This window comes from Ranitomeya imitator, chromosome 1 (assembly GCF_032444005.1).
Source record: "Ranitomeya imitator isolate aRanImi1 chromosome 1, aRanImi1.pri, whole genome shotgun sequence".
Classification (NCBI taxonomy): Eukaryota; Metazoa; Chordata; class Amphibia; order Anura; family Dendrobatidae; genus Ranitomeya; species Ranitomeya imitator.
Window position 1 is genome coordinate 769,114,918 of NC_091282.1, and position 15,851 is coordinate 769,130,768.

Genomic DNA, 15,851 nt, shown 5'->3' on the forward strand with positions numbered 1-15,851 from the left:
CAGTGTGAGCCCACACAGTGCACAGTCCTGGGGTAGTGTAAGCACAGTGTCTCCGTACAGTGTGAGCCCCCACAGTGCACAGTCCTGTGGTAGTGTAAGCACAGTGTCTCCGTACAGTGTGAGCCCCCCACAGTGTACAGTCCTGGGGTAGTGTAAGCACAGTGTCTCCGTACAGTGTGAGCCCCCCACAGTGCACAGTCCTGTGGTAGTGTAAGCACAGTGTCTCCGTACAGTGTGAGCCCCCACAGTCCTAGGGTAGAGTAAGCACAGTGTCACCGTACAGTGTGAGCCCCCCACAGTGCACAGTCCTGTGGTAGTGTAAGCACAGTGTCTCCGTACAGTGTGAGCCCCCACAGTGCACAGTCCTGGGGTAGTGTAAGCACAGTGTCTCCGTACAGTGTGAGCCCCCACAGTGCACAGTCCTGGGGTAGAGTAAGCACAGTGTCTCCGTACAGTGTGAGCTCCCACAGTGCACAGTCCTGTGGTAGTGTAATCACAGTGTCTCCGTACAGTGTGAGCCCCCACAGTGCACAGTCCTGGGGTAGTGTAAGCACAGTGTCTCCGTACAGTGTGAGCCCCCACAGTGCACAGTCCTGGGGTAGTGTAAGCACAGTGTATCCGTACAGTGTGAGCCCCCACAGTGCACAGTCCTGGGGTAGTGTAAGCACAGTGTATCCGTACAGTGTGAGCCCCCCACAGTGCACAGTCCTGGGGTAGTATAAGCACAGTGTCTCCGTACAGTGTGAGCCCCCCACAGTGCACAGTCCTGTGGTAGTGTAAGCACAGTGTCTCCGTACAGTGTGAGCCCCCACAGTGCACAGTCCTGTGGTAGTGTAAGCACAGTGTCTCCGTACAGTGTGAGCCCCCCACAGTGCACAGTCCTGGGGTAGTGTAAGCACAGTGTATCCGCACAGTGTGAGCCCCCCACAGTGCACAGTCCTGTGGTAGTGTAAGCACAGTGTATCCGTACAGTGTGAGCCCCCCACAGTGCACAGTCCTGGAGTAGTGTAAGCACAGTGTATCCGTACAGTGTGAGCCCCCCACAGTGCACAGTCCTGGGGTAGTGTAAGCACAGTGTATCCGTACAGTGTGAGCCCCCCACAGTGCACAGTCCTGTGGTAGTGTAAGCACAGTGTCTCCGTACAGTGTGAGCCCCCACAGTGCACAGTCCTGGGGTAGTGTAAGCACAGTGTCTCCGTACAGTGTGAGCCTCCACAGTGCACAGTCCTGGGGTAGTGTAAGCACAGTGTCTCCGTACAGTGTGAGCCCCCCACAGTGCACAGTCCTGGGGTAGTGTAAGCACAGTGTATCCATACAGTGTGAGCCGCCCACAGTGCACAGTCCTGGGGTAGTGTAAGCACAGTGTATCCGTACAGTGTGAGCCCCCCACAGTGCACAGTCCTGGGGTAGTGTAAGCACAGTGTCTCCGTACAGTGTGAGCCCACACAGTGCACAGTCCTGGGGTAGTGTAAGCACAGTGTCTCCGTACAGTGTGAGCCCCCACAGTGCACAGTCCTGTGGTAGTGTAAGCACAGTGTCTCCATACAGTGTGAGCCCCCCACAGTGCACAGTCCTGGGGTAGTGTAAGCACAGTGTTTCCGTACAGTGTGAGCCCCCCACAGTGCACAGTCCTGTGGTAGTGTAAGCACAGTGTATCCGTACAGTGTGAGCCCCCCACAGTGCACAGTCCTGGGGTAGTGTAAGCACAGTGTATCCGTACAGTGTGAGCCCCCCACAGTGCACAGTCCTGGGGTAGTGTAAGCACAGTGTATCCATACAGTGTGAGCCCCCCACAGTGCACAGTCCTGTGGTAGTGTAAGCACAGTGTCTCCGTACAGTGTGAGCCCCCACAGTGCACAGTCCTGGGGTAGTGTAAGCACAGTGTCTCCGTACAGTGTGAGCCCCCACAGTGCACAGTCCTGGGGTAGTGTAAGCACAGTGCCTCCGTACAGTGTGAGCCCCCCACAGTGCACAGTCCTGGGGTAGTGTAAGCACAGTGTATCCGTACAGTGTGAGCCCCCCACAGTGCACAGTCCTGGGGTAGTGTAAGCACAGTGTCTCCGTACAGTGTGAGCCCCCCTGTGGTAGTGTAAGCACAGTGTATCCGTACAGTGTGAGTCCCCCACAGTGCACAGTCCTGGGGTAGTGTAAGCACAGTGTATCCGTACAGTGTGAGCCCCCCACAGTGCACAGTCCTGGGGTAGTGTAAGCACAGTGTATCCGTACAGTGTGAGCCCCCCACAGTGCACAGTCCTGTGGTAGTGTAAGCACAGTGTCTCCATACAGTGTGAGCCCCCCACAGTGCACAGTCCTGGGGTAGTGTAAGCACAGTGTCTCCGTACAGTGTGAGCCCCCCACAGTGCACAGTCCTGGGGTAGTGTAAGCACATTGCCTCCGTACAGTGTGAGCCCCCCACAGTGCACAGTCCTGGGGTAGTGTAAGCACAGTGTCTCCGTACAGTGTGAGCGCCACACAGTGCACAGTCCTGGGGTAGTGTAAGCACAGTGTATCCGTACAGTGTGAGCCCCCCACAGTGCACAGTCCTGGGGTAGTGTAAGCACAGTGTATCCGTACAGTGTGAGCCCCCCACAGTGCACAGTCCTGGGGTAGTGTAAGCACATTGCCTCCGTACAGTGTGAGCCCCCCACAGTGCACAGTCCTGGGGTAGTGTAAGCACAGTGTATCCGTACAGTGTGAGCCCCCCACAGTGCACAGTCCTGGGGTAGTGTAAGCACAGTGTCTCCGTACAGTGTGAGCCCCCACAGTGCACAGTCCTGGGGTAGTGTAAGCACAGTGTATCCGTACAGTGTGAGCCCCCCACAGTGCACAGTCCTGGGGTAGTGTAAGCACAGTGTATCCGTACAGTGTGAGCCCCCCACAGTGCACAGTCCTGGGGTAGTGTAAGCACAGTGTCTCCGTACAGTGTGAGCCCCCACAGTCCACAGTCCTGGGGTAGTGTAAGCACAGTGTCTCCGTACAGTGTGAGCCCCCACAGTGCACAGTCCTGGGGTAGTGTAAGCACAGTGTCTCCGTACAGTGTGAGCCCCCACAGTGCACAGTCCTGGGGTAGTAAGCACAGTGTCTCCGTACAGTGTGAGCCCCCACAGTGCACAGTCCTGGGGTAGTGTAAGCACAGTGTATCCGTACAGTGTGAGCCCCCCACAGTGCACAGTCCTGGGGTAGTGTAAGCACAGTGTATCCGTACAGTGTGAGCCCCCCACAGTGCACAGTCCTGTGGTAGTGTAAGCACAGTGTCTCCATACAGTGTGAGCCCCCCAAGGTGCACAGTCCTGGGGTAGTGTAAGCACAGTGTCTCCGTACAGTGTGAGCCCCCACAGTCCACAGTCCTGGGGTAGTGTAAGCACAGTGTCTCCGTACAGTGTGAGCCCCCACAGTGCACAGTCCTGGGGTAGTGTAAGCACAGTGTCTCCGTACAGTGTGAGCCCCCACAGTGCACAGTCCTGGGGTAGTGTAAGCACAGTGTCTCCGTACAGTGTGAGCCCCCACAGTGCACAGTCCTGGGGTAGTGTAAGCACAGTGTATCCGTACGGTGTGAGCCCCCCACAGTGCACAGTCCTGGGGTAGTGTAAGCACAGTGTATCCGTACAGTGTGAGCCCCCCACAGTGCACAGTCCTGTGGTAGTGTAAGCACAGTGTCTCCATACAGTGTGAGCCCCCCACAGTGCACAGTCCTGGGGTAGTGTAAGCACAGTGTCTCCGTACAGTGTGAGCCCCCACAGTGCACAGTCCTGGGGTAGTGTAAGCACATTGCCTCCGTACAGTGTGAGCCCCCCACAGTGCACAGTCCTGGGGTAGTGTAAGCACAGTGTATCCGTACAGTGTGAGCCCCCCACAGTGCACAGTCCTGGGGTAGTGTAAGCACAGTGTCTCCGTACAGTGTGAGCCCCCACAGTGCACAGTCCTGGGGTAGTGTAAGCACAGTGTATCCGTACAGTGTGAGCCCCCCACAGTGCACAGTCCTGGGGTAGTGTAAGCACAGTGTATCCGTACAGTGTGAGCCCCCCACAGTGCACAGTCCTGGGGTAGTGTAAGCACAGTGTCTCCGTACAGTGTGAGCCCCCACAGTCCACAGTCCTGGGGTAGTGTAAGCACAGTGTCTCCGTACAGTGTGAGCCCCCACAGTGCACAGTCCTGGGGTAGTGTAAGCACAGTGTCTCCGTACAGTGTGAGCCCCCACAGTGCACAGTCCTGGGGTAGTAAGCACAGTGTCTCCGTACAGTGTGAGCCCCCACAGTGCACAGTCCTGGGGTAGTGTAAGCACAGTGTATCCGTACAGTGTGAGCCCCCCACAGTGCACAGTCCTGGGGTAGTGTAAGCACAGTGTATCCGTACAGTGTGAGCCCCCCACAGTGCACAGTCCTGTGGTAGTGTAAGCACAGTGTCTCCATACAGTGTGAGCCCCCCAAGGTGCACAGTCCTGGGGTAGTGTAAGCACAGTGTCTCCGTACAGTGTGAGCCCCCACAGTCCACAGTCCTGGGGTAGTGTAAGCACAGTGTCTCCGTACAGTGTGAGCCCCCACAGTGCACAGTCCTGGGGTAGTGTAAGCACAGTGTCTCCGTACAGTGTGAGCCCCCACAGTGCACAGTCCTGGGGTAGTGTAAGCACAGTGTCTCCGTACAGTGTGAGCCCCCACAGTGCACAGTCCTGGGGTAGTGTAAGCACAGTGTATCCGTACAGTGTGAGCCCCCCACAGTGCACAGTCCTGGGGTAGTGTAAGCACAGTGCATCCGTACAGTGTGAGCCCCCCACAGTGCACAGTCCTGTGGTAGTGTAAGCACAGTGTCTCCATACAGTGTGAGCCCCCCACAGTGCACAGTCCTGGGGTAGTGTAAGCACAGTGTCTCCGTACAGTGTGAGCCCCCACAGTGCACAGTCCTGGGGTAGTGTAAGCACAGTGTCTCCGTACAGTGTGAGCCCCCACAGTGCACAGTCCTGGGGTAGTGTAAGCACAGTGTCTCCGTACAGTGTGAGCCCCCACAGTGCACAGTCCTGGGGTAGTGTAAGCACAGTGTCTCCGTACAGTGTGAGCCCCCACAGTGCACAGTCCTGGGGTAGTGTAAGCACAGTGCCTCCGTACAGTGTGAGCCCCCCACAGTGCACAGTCCTGGGGTAGAGTAAGCACAGTGTATCCGTACAGTGTGAGCCCCCCACAGTGCACAGTCCTGGGGTAGTATAAGCACAGTGTATCCGTACAGTGTGAGCCCCCCACAGTGCACAGTCCTGTGGTAGTGTAAGCACAGTGTCTCCATACAGTGTGAGCCCCCCACAGTGCACAGTCCTGGGGTAGTGTAAGCACAGTGTCTCCGTACAGTGTGAGCCCCCACAGTGCACAGTCCTGGGGTAGTGTAAGCACAGTGCCTCCGTACAGTGTGAGCCCCCCACAGTGCACAGTCCTGGGGTAGAGTAAGCACAGTGTCTCCGTACAGTGTGAGCCCCCCACAGTGCACAGTCCTGGGGTAGTGTAAGCACAGTGCCTCCGTACAGTGTGAGCCCCCCACAGTGCACAGTCCTGGGGTAGAGTAAGCACAGTGTCTCCGTACAGTGTGAGCCCTCACAGTGCACAGTCCTGGGGTAGTAAGCACAGTGTCTCCGTACAGTGTGAGCCCCCACAGTGCACAGTCCTGTGGTAGAGTAAGCACAGTGTCTCCGTACAGTGTGAGCCCCCCACAGTGCACAGTCCTGGGGTAGAGTAAGCACAGTGTATCCGTACAGTGTGAGCCCCCCACAGTGCACAGTCCTGGGGTAGTATAAGCACAGTGTATCCGTACAGTGTGAGCCCCCCACAGTGCACAGTCCTGTGGTAGTGTAAGCACAGTGTCTCCATACAGTGTGAGCCCCCCACAGTGCACAGTCCTGGGGTAGTGTAAGCACAGTGTCTCCGTACAGTGTGAGCCCCCACAGTGCACAGTCCTGGGGTAGTGTAAGCACAGTGCCTCCGTACAGTGTGAGCCCCCCACAGTGCACAGTCCTGGGGTAGAGTAAGCACAGTGTCTCCGTACAGTGTGAGCCCCCCACAGTGCACAGTCCTGGGGTAGTGTAAGCACAGTGCCTCCGTACAGTGTGAGCCCCCACAGTGCACAGTCCTGGGGTAGTGTAAGCACAGTGTCTCCGTACAGTGTGAGCCCCCCACAGTGCACAGTCCTGGGGTAGTGTAAGCACAGTGTCTCCGTACAGTGTGAGCCCCCCACAGTGCACAGTCCTGGGGTAGTGTAAGCACAGTGTCTCCGTACAGTGTGAGCCCTCACAGTGCACAGTCCTGGGGTAGTGTAAGCACAGTGTATCCGTACAGTGTGAGCCCCCCACAGTGCACAGTCCTGGGGTAGTAAGCACAGTGCCTCCGTACAGTGTGAGCCCCCACAGTGCACAGTCCTGTGGTAGTATAAGCACAGTGTCTCCGTACAGTGTGAGCCCCCCACAGTGCACAGTCCTGGGGTAGTAAGCACAGTGCCTCCGTACAGTGTGAGCCCCTCACAGTGCACAGTCCTGGGGTAGAGTAAGCACAGTGTATCCGTACAGTGTGAGCCCCCCACAGTGCACAGTCCTGGGGTAGTGTAAGCACAGTGTATCCGTACAGTGTGAGCCCCCCACAGTGCACAGTCCTGGGGTAGTGTAAGCACAGTGTATCCGTACAGTGTGAGCCCCCCACAGTGCACAGTCCTGGGGTAGTAAGCACAGTGTATCCGTACAGTGTGAGCCCCCACAGTGCACAGTCCTGGGGTAGTGTAAGCACAGTGCCTCCGTACAGTGTGAGCCCCTCACAGTGCACAGTCCTGGGGTAGAGTAAGCACAGTGTCTCCGTACAGTGTGAGCCCCCACAGTGCACAGTCCTGGGGTAGTGTAAGCACAGTGCCTCCGTACAGTGTGAGCCCCCACAGTGCACAGTCCTGGGGTAGTGTAAGCACAGTGCCTCCGTACAGTGTGAGCCCCCCACAGTGCACAGTCCTGGGGTAGAGTAAGCACAGTGTCTCCGTACAGTGTGAGCCGCCGCAGCACACGCTCCTGTGAGGTGCCGGCTGGAGAGCCAGCTCTATACGCCCACACATATCAAGTCCCAGTTATCTCACACCCCACATCTACTCAGCTGTTACCACCGACACAAAACGCTGTGGATTCCCTGCACCGCGACCCATAAAACGACTGAACCGCAGGTAAGGGTCGCACAGGGTTAATAGCAGAGTTGACCAGGAAACCTGCAGATTATTACACCACTGACCTCTTCAGAGATCTGCAGATTATAACACCATTGACCTCTCCAGTTATCTGCAGATTATTACACCACTGACCTCTCCAGAGATCTGAAGATTATTACACCACTGACCTCTCCAGAGATCTGCAGATTATTACACCACTGACCTCTCCAGAGATCTGCAGATTATTACACCATTGACCTCTCCACCGTACTGCAGATTATTACACCACTGACCTCTCCACCGTACTGCAGATTATTACACCACTGACCTCTCCAGTTATCTGCAGATTATTACACCACTGACCTCTCCAGTTATCTGCAGATTATTACACCACTGACCTCTCCAGAGATCTGAAGATTATTACACCACTGACCTCTCCACCGTACTGCAGATTATTACACCACTGACCTCTCCACCATACTGCAGATTATTACACCACTGACCTCTCCAGAGATCTGCAGATTATTACACCACTGACCTCTCCAGAGATCTGCAGATTATTACACCACTGACCTCTCCAGAGATCTGCAGATTATTACACCATTGACCTCTCCACCGTACTGCAGATTATTACACCACTGACCTCTCCACCGTACTGCAGATTATTACACCACTGACCTCTCCAGTTATCTGCAGATTATTACACCACTGACCTCTCCAGTTATCTGCAGATTATTACACCACTGACCTCTCCAGGGATCTGCAGATTATTACACCACTGACCTCTCCAGTTATCTGCAGATTATTACACCACTGCCCTCTCCAGGGATCTGCAGATTATTACACCACTGACCTCTCCACCATACTGCAGATTATTACACCACTGACCTCTCCAGAGATCTGAAGATTATTACACCACTGACCTCTCCAGAGATCTGCAGATTATTACACCACTGACCTCTCCAGAGATCTGCAGATTATTACACCATTGACCTCTCCACCGTACTGCAGATTATTACACCACTGACCTCTCCACCGTACTGCAGATTATTACACCACTGACCTCTCCAGTTATCTGCAGATTATTACACCACTGACCTCTCCAGTTATCTGCAGATTATTACACCACTGCCCTCTCCAGGGATCTGCAGATTATTACACCACTGACCTCTCCAGTTATCTGCATATTATTACACCACTGACCTCTCCAGAGATCTGAAGATTATTCCTCAGCTACACAGTAATATTTTCTGCAGATTACATTACTAACGTTGAGTGAAGGATTTTCTGTGCTGATGATTTGTGGTTTTTATGAATCTTTTATGTTTTCTGCACCTTAAATATGCTAATGTCTAAACTGCATGAAATCAATAGTAGTAGTATCAATAGTATCAGTAGCATAATTAGTAGAAGAGAGCACAGGGTATTAAGGGTCCCTAAAGATGCAGATTATTGCACAGTGACTGAATATACTGATTTCTCATCTCTATACAACACCAGTGTAAAGTGTCTGCAACATAGATCCTGTACATGGTGTATAGCGTGGCCATGTCAGCTAGTGAGGGCTACACACGAAGCCCCGGGAACCTGCTGATGTGTCCGGATATTCAATATCATGGTACAAGCTCTCTTCCCCCGAGAAAGGAGCAGCAGCTTCTGTCCACAGACTTTTGATAACCGTTTGCCAGAGATACCCGTAAGCGATCACCCTATCTCTCCAGTCCTGTATCTGTGACAAGACAGTGACAAGTCCCAGCAAATTCCCGTCGGTGTGGAGAATAAACGGTTGAGAAAAGTCCACATAGGCCAACACAGGAGCTTCCATCAATGCTTTCTTCAAATCTTGAAAAGCTTCCTCCTGATGTTCCTTCCAAAGAATGCTCCAGTTCTTTGCAGCGGAGGGCACCCCTTTAAGCAGCTCCAGCCGCGGTCTTACCCGGCGGGCAAAATTCTTCACAAAACGGCGGTAATTTCCGGTCAATCTCAGAAACGCTCGGACATCTTTCACCGTCTCTGGAGTGGGCCAATCCTGCATCACTGCAATCTTTTCTCGGGATGGTTTCACCCCGTCAGCAGAAACAACAATGGCCCAAATATTGAATCTGTGTGCGGAACAAATGACATTTTTGGGGTTTCACCTTTAATCCGTGCTTTTGGAGTTGACTCAACACCTGTTCCAGTCGTAGGAGATATTCTTCAGATGAAGTAGCGTAGACTATAATTTCGTCTAGGTAGATAAGTGTGGCTTCAAAATTCAAGTCACCCAGACACCTTTCCATGAGACATTGAAAGGTTCCCAGAGTGTTGGCCAAGCCAAATGGCATTCGGTTGAATTCAAACAGGCCCATGGTTAGAATGAAAGCGGTATTTGCTCGATCCTGTTCAGACATTGGCACTTACCAATAGCCGCTGGCAAGGTCCATTGTAGAAAAGAATTAGGCTTTTCCTAGCACAGACAGTGATTCCTCAATCCTGGGTAAAGGGTATGAGTCTCTCACGGTGCAAGCATTGAGTTTCCAGTAATCCACACAAAAGCTCGAGTCCCGTCCTTCTTCCGCACCAGCACTTTCGGAGCAGCCCAGGGACTCTGACTCTCTCTGATGACACCTTTGTGTAGCATCTGTCTGAACATGCTCTTCACCTCTTGGTACAGCTGTGGTGGAATTTGCCGATAGCGTTCTCTAATGGGCGTGGCATTTCCTGTAGTTTATCTCGTGTGTGATAGCCGTGGTGCAGCCAAAATCATCTTCATGGCAAGCGAACATGCCCCTTTATCACCCTATCAGAGCTTCTACCTGTGGCACCTGTGCCTAAGTGAGTCCAGCCAATTTGGCCCGCATTTGTTCCAAGAACAAGTTATCCATTCTGAATGAGCTGGGGCTCTGGTGACGAACAGGAGTTCACCGTCACAGTCCATGGATCTCCTTGTTGCACCTCCAGCTGTACAGACTGAGTTGGTACTATCTCTTCAGGCATACTCACAATCCGGGATACTTCGAATTTGGGAAGAATTGTGATGTCCTGATCCTCTAAATTGACACAACGTACAGGAACAGTTCCATCGCGTACAATGGCTAAAGTACGGTTCACCAAGAATCCCAAGGGAAGTTGCTCCAAGGAAGAAGGCTCTATTTGAATCTCAACTCCTTCCAATGGGACGCAAGCTCGGACGGGCAGAGTAAATATTGTTTGGGTTGTAGAATGAGTTTGGAAGAAGCAGGAACAATCACTTTGCCTAACACTCCTCCTTCACGGTAAGTTTCTTGAGCTTGAGCTGCACGCACTAACTGTTGGAATCCTTTTCTTTGAGGCGTATGTGGACTCCATTGCTTCAGAGTCTCATTGGAGGGTTCATTGATGAGTAGACTCCCAAATTCCCTAAAGTGACTGTATGTCCGCTGCTCACTTCTCCCTGGGTTAGCACCAAACCCTTGCGTCCCAGATCTTTTCCACAAATGGAGATTTGCATCCACGCTATCCCTGCAACCGGGATAGGCAGTTGGTTGGCAGCCATCAACTTTATCACTGGGCCCCACTCAGGCTGTCTTGCTTCAGGAAAATGTCGCAGGAAGTAATTTTATGGCATCATTGTTACTTGTGAACCCATGTCCACCAGGCAGCGCACTGCACGACCGACAAACTCGGCCCAGACTAGAGGGCACACTGAGGCTAGACTTGTGGGACTTCCACTACTCCTCTGCGTCTGTTCTGGCTCCAGGCAGCGTCCCCCCAGCTTGGAGCTTGTTAGTTTAACGGACGACGGGGTGGAACTCTTCCCCGGCGTGTACACTCCCGCACTATATGTCCACTCTCGCCACAATTAAAGCACGTGAGAGGCCTCTGTCGACAAAGCATTCTATTGTCACAGTGGGACTCTGGGCCTTCCCTGTTCCCGGAAGCATTTGCGGCAGTCTCTTACTTTTTAATGTCAGCAAATTCTCCTTTAATATTCAGAAGTTCTCTCCTCAATTTTTCCACCCATTAGGCTGGGTTCACATTACGTTTCCCCAGTCCGTTAGACAGACTGCGTTACACCGTGGCATAACACGGTGTAACGCAGTCCGTTAACGCCGCCATTAAGCCCTATATCAGACGCATCTCTAGCGCACGCCCAAAATGGGCATGCACTAGCGATGTGCCGTCATTGAGTGATGGACCCTGGGACGCGAGCTGCAGCGTTTCCGGGTCCGTCACCGCTAGCGCAGATAGAGCCAGCAGATGCTCTATCTGCGCTAGCGCGATGGTGTATCTGCACTTGCGCTAACGCAGCCCGTTTAACACATGTGTTGAACGGGCTGCTTTAACGCAATGTGAACCCAGACTTAGGATTCGGTGATTGCATTCACGATCACCTTCCCACTCTGGACCTTCCCCATCGGGACTGTCACACGTGAGCGCTTCACTCCCTATTTCAGCAAAAGTCACCCTAAGGTTTACCCGCACAAGTCTGTTTCGTCATCGTGTCCTGAAAACCCGCCACTAAAAGGTCTTGCAGCATTATGTCCATAGGGCCTATACCAATGCCATCTTTCCTGACAATTGCAGTATGTAATTCCTACAGTGCATTCATGTACTGATTCATGGTCTCCCCCTCCCTCTGCATGCAATTAAAGAGACGTGTCCTCAGTTCCCCTACGTCTGTGGGGTCCCTATGGGTCTCTTCCAGAATATGCAGCACTTTATTAAAAGTGTCTTGCTCCCTGGGGGTCCACAACATAACTGAATCTCTGGCTTCTCCATCCAATGCCGTAATAGCCACTTCGGCTTCCAATGCAGCAGTCGTGGGGTGCATCCTCATCATACCCCTTATACGCTCAGTCCAGCTTCACAACATGGTGTTACTCCCCATAAACCTTGGTACATTATTCAACATTGCCCCCAGCGAGATACTGGACCTAGGGCCTCCCCCAACTGCTTGGTCTGCTGCCTCCGTGCTGTTAGACTGCATCCTGCCAACTACGCCAAATGTAAGGTACTAGCAGGAATGTGGGATGCAGTGATGAGCAGGAGGCAGAGCAAGAGTTAACAGATTTTATATAAGATTATGTCTCAACAGTAAATACTCCATGCAGGGAGTAAGGAGGTGTAAACATACAGGCCCACAATATCTATCTATCTATCTAGATATCAATAAAGTAATTGCAACGGGTGAAAATAACGGGTTTACTTATCAGTCTCTGGTTCCTGGATGATGGTGGCTGGAAAATCCCATGATGGCGCCGTAGTTAGGGTGTGACGTCTCTGAGTCGGTCCTGCAGAAGGGTGAAGCACTGTCTCTGTACGGTGGCGAAGTATCCTGATTTTTTTACACGTGGTCTTGTGATACTGGAACGAGGTGCAGAACGGGGGAAGGACTGCTGCACAGCCAAAGAAGTACAAAGTACTGGAGTGAAGGCCGCAGTCTCAAAGCTGCGAACCGCATGTGATGCTGGATCAGCGTTGCGAAAAGAGTCAGCAGGTGTAAGATGCACCGACCGGTTAGTGCTGTAAGAGTCGGGGATTAACAAGAGATGTCTTTGAAAATACACAGTCTGTATGCGCGGGAGATGAATCGCTGCAAAGCGGGCCTGGGTAGTTGGCGTCGGTCTGCAGAGAGGGAGTCATCTTTCTCTTGTTGCACAAGCTAGTTCCCACCAAAAGTTTTCACGTGCGCAGTTCCCTTTATATCACACCTGCCCCCAGCAGTCAGATGAAAAGGTCTATTCCGGTCAGAATTACTTTCCCCGGCAACAATGGTGACAGTCCCGACAGTTCTGGCCCGGACACGCAAGAGAGACTACTATTCTGGTCCATCTTCCTACAGCAGCGCCGTCAGGAGTTATGCCACTGTCACCTCTAGAAAAAATAGGGTGTCCTCCTGGTCTCCGGGCTCTGGAGATGGCATGCTGCTGCCGCATCTCCTGGAGACTCTAAAGAAGGGGGAGAGATCACTAATGGTAGAGGGTCAAGAGGGTGATCTATCTTTCTGGATAGAGATTTGCCTGGCCTCAGGTCCTTCCGAAAGCAATAAAGGGGATACAGTTTAGCCCTTACCAACAGCTGGGCTGGGCAGTGTGCATAGCAATGCGGTCCATCTTAGGTGGAGGGGCAGTGATGCATGTCCTCCAAGGTCTAAGGTTGTGGAGCTCCTTCTGAGGATGGGCTTCAAGGCGATTGACATCTACACCTTGATATATACCTATTCCATGCCTGAGTTTGATGTCAGCTTTGTTCGGCTGACAGCTTGAGCTCTTCTGGTTGAATTATGAGTTGGCAAAAAATGAGCCCAGCTGGTGAGACTTTGCCACTCAGGCGGTGTCTTTCCAAAACCAAGTCAAGAAAGTGGCCGTGATGACTTGTAACGAGTCGCTTTCTTGTTAGGACATCATGACGTGACTTGGCCGGTATGGAGATGTAGTAGAGATGCCAAAGAAAAACCTTGACGAGTTTGGTATCTGGTCAGTGATCTGGACATTTATGATAAAACTTCAGCGTTCAGGTGGTGCAGTTGCTCACTTTCCATCATCTACCTTCCTGAGTTGAGATTGTATCCTGGGCTTCTGCCAGGGGCAACATAAACTCTGTCACAAGTTCTGCGACCCCACACACTTCAGTACAAATTGCACTGTCCAGAAATGTGCATTGTGTGGGGATATTGGCCATCTTGCTGCAACTTGTGTGGAGATTAGGTGCCACCTGTGTTGTGAGTTGGGTCCTACATTCATGGATGAGGATAATAAGCAGTGGCTAGAGGACAAGCGTAAGCTTGGTACCAAAAAGAAAAGAAAGAAGGGAGATAAAACATCTTCTCTCGCTCTGACCAAGGTACCTAAGGAAGGAAAAAGGATTCCCCTTTGGTTGGTCTTTCATACTGGTTCCAATCCCTTGAGAACATCTCTTCCTCTGGGGAGAGAGCTGAGGGTGAGGTTCTGGCTCCAGCCAGGCTTACAGGGGGTGCCAAGTCTCCTTCTTCTGGGGATGTAAGATCATTGGATGGAGGGACTGGTCCAGAGTCCGGAGATGAGAACGATAAAAATAAACAACACTTGGGAATGGACACCCATGTGTCGTTAAAGAGGAGGAAGGATTCCTCCTCTGAGGCAGAGGATAACATAGTAACATAGTAACATAGTAAGGCCGAAAAAAGACATTTGTCCATCCAGTTCAGCCTATAGTCCATCATAATAAATCCCCAGATCTACGTCCTTCTACAGATCTACAGAACCTAATAATTGTATGTTACAATATTGGAGTGAGTAGAAGAAAGCCATCTTACTCAATCACCAATGATGTCGATGCCCACTCAGTTGATGTTGACGTCCATTAATGTTGCCAGAATAAAGTCAAATACTGCTCGATTTGCGGCATTTGATTTTCTCAGCCAGGTTGAAGCTGACATTTTCCTATTGCAAGAGCCCAGGCTGCCAAACATGGCAGATATGTTTAAAGCTAAGAGGGAGTGGAGACTCAGACCCTCCTTTTGGTATCTTACGGCCAAGCCATATAGCGGAGTGTCGGTCCTTTTTACCGCATCAGTGGATTGTCGACGGGTTATTGAAATAGAAATGGGGAGGTGCCTGATCTTAAATGTTCCCATGAAGGGACAAAAGCTCCGGATCATTAATATTTGTGGTCCAAGTGGGACCGGAAGTGTCTCTATATGAGTATCAGGCCCTAGCTTTTTACAAGTCGGAAGGATGTCCTTGGAGGGGGCTTCTTCAACACTGTCACGAGACCCTGAGATAGAGGACGTTCCAGAGACAGGCTGACTTATAATAGCGTTGCCCTTAATAGTATAGCTAGTGAAGCTCACCTGGTGGATGGCCAAATTCGGCACACCTCAGGCCACAAGGGGTTCACCTATCATAGCGGTAACAGTAAGTCCAGAATAGACAGGTTTTATTTAAAGGAGGAAGCCATCTGTTCTGCAGTGTTTGTTGTTTAGGTGGAGTTCTACGACCACTGTTAAATTTTGTTTTCTCTGAATGTTACAGAGACCCCTCCGGATGGGAAGAGGCTTTTGGAGGCTCAATTTGTCTCTCTTGGATGAAGCAGATATAAGACAGTCCTTTGATGATTTTATTCAGAGCCAGGTACCCTTACTGCATCTTTGTAGTAGTATGTCAGAGTGGTGGGAAATGTTCAAGGAAAGAGTGGTGAGATTCTTCCGCCAGCTCTCGAGCCTCAGGAGTGTAAGCAGTTATCGCCTGTATCAGGGTCAGAGGATGAAACTCGAGTTTCTTATGTCAGCTGGAGGTAGCCGTGAGGAGATCTCCATAGTGAAATCTTTGCTTATGAGGTGTCAGTACGATAGACACGCATGTTTGGCTTTTGAGAGGGATTACGGGAATTAATGCTCGCCCGACCCTTAGAGAAACTGCAAGATGTCAGTGAATAGTAAAGAAATTACAGGACTGGTTGACACTATGGGGTCCCTGAGGTGATCCAGATCAGGGATCTTGGAGGTTGTCAGATGCTTCTACTCGCACCTCTTGGGGAAGACGGATCTTGATAGGGGTGAGATGTCGGTTTTTACTGACTGAAGCCATCCCCGAACCAGGGATAGAAGCCTCTCTTGACGTTTTGACAAAGATGATCAGGGAAGAGGAAGTTGGCGATTGAAGGGCTTGCCCTAAACAAATCGTCCGGTCTAGATGGCTTAACATTTGAATTCTATAAGACATTTAAGGACGCCTTGGTTCCCCTCTTGACTGAGGTAT

General features: G+C 51.9%; 1 protein-coding gene across 1 annotated transcript in view; it reads left to right on the forward strand.

Moving 5' to 3' along the window:
- The first annotated feature begins 7,115 nt into the window (after positions 1 to 7,115).
- STON2 (stonin 2) overlaps positions 7,116 to 15,851 on the forward strand; it is a 189,844-nt gene continuing 181,108 nt past the window's right edge. Inside the window, exon 1 of the mRNA XM_069735740.1 lies at positions 7,116 to 7,170. The gene's annotated coding sequence lies outside the window, so the exon portion shown is untranslated. The remainder of the gene's footprint in view (positions 7,171 to 15,851) is intronic.